The sequence below is a fragment of the Gymnoscopelus microlampas genome, assembly GCF_963454915.1.
Source record: "Gymnoscopelus microlampas genome assembly, chromosome: 24".
Classification (NCBI taxonomy): Eukaryota; Metazoa; Chordata; class Actinopteri; order Myctophiformes; family Myctophidae; genus Gymnoscopelus; species Gymnoscopelus microlampas.
Genome location: NC_139961.1, coordinates 16,938,233 through 16,942,768, shown reverse-complemented (window position 1 = coordinate 16,942,768; position 4,536 = coordinate 16,938,233).

Below are 4,536 nucleotides of genomic sequence, written 5' to 3'. Positions count from 1 at the left end.
AATGTGTCAATAAGGTATTGTGTGTGAGCAGTTAATCCATTTAATTGCTTATACAAATATATTCAAGGTTTTTGTTTTTTAACCCCCCCCCCCCCCCCCCCCCCCCCATTCGTTCTTATTTTATCTCCCATTTTGTAAATACAGTAGAACCTTTGAGTCCTTCAAACAGTTAAACACTTAAAACATGCCATGTTAAAAACAAAAGATTTTTTAGGGGGAAAAAGCTTCTGTGATTTCTTCAATATCCGATCTACAAGCTCACAACTTATCTGGCAAAATGAACAAAATGTTTCAATTCATATAAAGGAGTTTGAGAGCATCAGGTAATCGTAATTGTTTCATTAACTTTACTTCATTTAAACTGACTTGCTTTTTCAAAATAAATGTGAGCACTGTCTCTATGTGAAAGTTGTCTCCATCTTCAGATGATGTTTTATACATGATGTGAAGATAGATGTTAAAACAGGCGTGTGTGTGTGTGTGTGTGTGTGTGTGTGTGTGTGTGTGTGTGTGTGTGTGTGTGTGTGTGTGTGTGTGTGTGTGTGTGTGTGTGTGTGTGTGTGCGCGCAAAAATTCAAACTTTTGTCTATGCTACATTGTTCCCTGGACATAATAATTAAATATTATACATAGTGTAAATATAATTAGTTTTGAGTTTTTATGTTTTAGTAATTGTACACTTAAACAATTTTGCCAGTAATCTTCAATACATTTTCTATATACGTAATTACTAATTAATACGCAATTACTTCCACACATAGATTCATAAATAATGAATGACATCATTGACATGCCATGACATGGGATAATGACTTATAACTTTGGGCTACAACTGGACTTTGTATCATTTATTACTTATTTTCCCGTTGCACAATGGTGAATGAACAGTCTCTTTTCTTCAGGCAGTATTAGAACTTCTTCACCAAAATAGAACATGTTTTCAAGTTCACATCACTTCCTCAATAGTACATTAGACCAGTGGTGTAATAATGTCTACTAAATCTCAGATCCAAATATTGTACTTTTATTCTGCTACATTTATTTGAAAACTTTAGTTACTTTGCAGATTGTAATTATTATTACAAAACATACATTAACCACTGTAAGCACTTTATATACTCAGATCTACAAGCTCACAATGCGTCGCATCGCAACACTTTGTGAGCTTGTAGATCCTGCATGGCTGCAAACAAATGGTGAACGCTGCCCCCTTGTGTCCAAAGTGAAACATAACCTAAAACAGAATCCCATGTAGCATAATTTCTACAAGTTTAACAAATGCATTCAATAGACAGTAAAAAGTAGCTCACAACTGGAGTTGCATCTGAAGTGTTGATGGGATTATTCATTGTGTGTTATTTCTGGAAGCAAGATTATGTTCGGACAGATTAAGTGAGAGAAAAATGCCAGCAGCATTGTCAAATTCAACTTTTTTTTTGTTCACAGCTGTACTGTCCTTATCACTAACTTTATCAAACATATTCCCTGTTTTGCATGGCGTCTTATGACTCAGCTACCGTATTTGGTAACGTTTATTTTGCAGTTTTAACACTTTCCTAGGTGTAAAGACCAATGTAAAGGCCCATAATCTTTCATTGTACAGTCTGTTACTTCTAGTGTATTTTAATTACAACTTCATTAATGATTAAAAAAAGTTCAGCATTGAAGGAGGAAATGGAATATAGTAACTCTCTGTTCAACAAGAAAAGAAAAAGACAAAATACTGCATCAAAAGTAATCAACAAACTATAAAACATTGGCCAAATATATATCAAATATAAGAAAGAGGCCAAAATTGTGAAAATAGCATATCACAACGCCTCGCAACGCAAGGCGTTGTTGAGCTTGTAGATCTGCTAATTTTTTTTTCTACAGTTCAAATATGATTATTTTGGGGGGTCACAGCCTGAAAAGGTTGAGAACCACTGCCCTACACCAGGGCTAGGCAACCTTAGGCACGGATGCCAACATTGGCACAGGGGAGGGTGATCACTGGCACACTGGCATAAGTGTGAGAGAGGGTTTTTCTTCTTTCAAAATTAAATATATAAAAAAGTTTATTCAGTTAAATTAAGTCCCCTCACATCTATATACAAATGACATCCCGCACATAATTCTACATTCATTCAAACTCCTAACTGACTGGGGAGGGAGTCTGGGAGGTTATTGCTCCGAGTCTAATGATCATTATGTCCTGATGTGAAAAGAAAGTAGTCATTGTGCAGAATGTCCCATTTCACAAGTTTTCAAATGGTCGAAATGTATATAGTGCTGAAGTGGGTAATGTATGTTTTGTAATAATATACAAAATCTACAAAGTACCTTAACTAAAGCTGTCAAATAATAGTGGAGTAAAAGTACAATATTTGCCTGAGATGTAGTGGAGTAGAAGTAAAAGTATCAAACAGTAAAGTAAAAATTCCTCTAATTTGTACTTAAGTACACTAAATGTACTTGTAGTTACACTCCACCACTGGTAAAACAACAACTTGGCAGCACATTCCAAGGTGTCACTGCAGTAGTCTCTCTGAATTACTTATTGATTGATTGAACACTTTATTAACAGTTTGCAAAAAGTACAGAGGTACAGTTGCATGTGATGCTATGTATGTATACTTAAATGAATAAATAATACTTTAATACTGATAAATAATTAATTATTCTACTTAATGATACTACTTATTTATTATATAATATTTATCATAATAATAGCTAAAGAGGGAGGGGGAAAAACACTAATAAAGGGATAGTTCACCCCCGAAAATCTCTTTTATCGATTAGTCACCCCATGGAGACTTGAATTCATGGATATTTTTTATTTTTTGTCACATTCCTAAGCCAATAATTTGATGACCAGCGGACCGGTAGGCAGCGGTTCCGGTAGGAGACACCAAGGAGACTCTTTCCGTCATCAAATTATTGGCTTAGGAATGCGACAAAAACAAAAAGATATCCATGAATTCAAGTCTCCATGGGGTGACTAATCAATAGAAAAAAAGTCATTTTGGGGGTGAACTATCCCTTTAAGTCTGAGCACTTATGCCGGAGTCATGGTTACACATAATGTTGCAATAAATACATTCTTTAAATCCTTTAAATTCTTTACTTAAGCAATATTACACGAGAGGGTGTGCTTTACCGTCATTATTGGCACGCCAGTGATGCGGTCAGGAACGAGGCGGAGCCGAGTTCCGCAAGCATCACGGAAGTGCCAATAATGTAGGTAAAGCACACCCTCGAGTGTAATATTGCGATTATACAACAGTTACCAACAAAACACATCCAAATGTATTCATATTGTGGGGCAATTCATAATAAAAATGTTTCGCTATTATCCGTTTCCCTGTAAAGAGAAGAGTTTATTTGACTGAGACATTAAATAGTCCCTGTAGCAGCGCTCTGAGGCACCGTCTCATCAACACAGCTGATTCTAGTAGGCTATATGCTCCGTCGTATACAACCATGTCACGTGGCCAAAATAGCTGATCTACAAGCTGACGCGTTGGCACGCTCTATAGTGGTAAAATGTATACTTTATAAATAAAAGGCCTGTTACAATGTTGAGCACATCTAGCATAAAACTGAATAATACGTGTGTGTTTGCGGGGGAATTTTATGGGTTTCTTATAACAGTAACAGTGCACTTTCAAACATGTAAAGCATTTATTTTCTTTAATGAAGAAAATACACAAATAGACCAGTTATTTGTTTACCGTTTATGTATGATGGCTGACTGATAACACACAGAATCTGTATTAAGAGAGAGACTGGATCTGTGTTATCAAGTCAGTCATCTTTATTTAGAACTACCTGCGTTCCCCCAGGGGGCAGCCTTATTATCCTATATCACAACACTGTCCACTGAGGTCACAATACAGAATGGAATTTATTCATCATTCAATTTGACAATGCTGACATTTCTATCACTTAATCAGTAGGAACTTAATCTTGTTTCCTGAAATAACACACACAATGAATAATTCCATGAACACTTCAGGTACCACTCCAGCTGGACCTGAAGTGAGGGGGACAAACAAGAAGAATGTAGATGACAAGTAATAACACAACAGCAATAAGGCATCACTGAATAGGCTCTATGCACAGCAGCCATATTGTAAAGAAATTGGGCCTCTTCTTACTTCCTTCACAGGTGTTACCAATGATACTAATGAAGGCTCTATTCCATTCTGGTCAGGGTGCTGATATCGTGCATGTTGGCTCACTAGAAACACTCCATTTTGGTTCCCAAATGGCCCCTTATGGTGGGTGTGTAACTCTGAGAGTGTACAAATGGAACCAAATGGACCCGTAAGGGTACATTTGGTTCCATTTGTACACTCTCAGAGTTATGGGGGTCCTTGAAATAAGACAACCACTATGCCACACTAAATGGAACGGAGCCTTAATTAGTATCATTGGTAACACCTGTGAAGGAAGTAAGTAAGGGGCCCAATTCATTCCCAATATGGCTGCTGTGCATAGAGCCTATTGGCTAGCAGATGTCAACCTTGTGTCATTTTATTATGTTATGTAGCC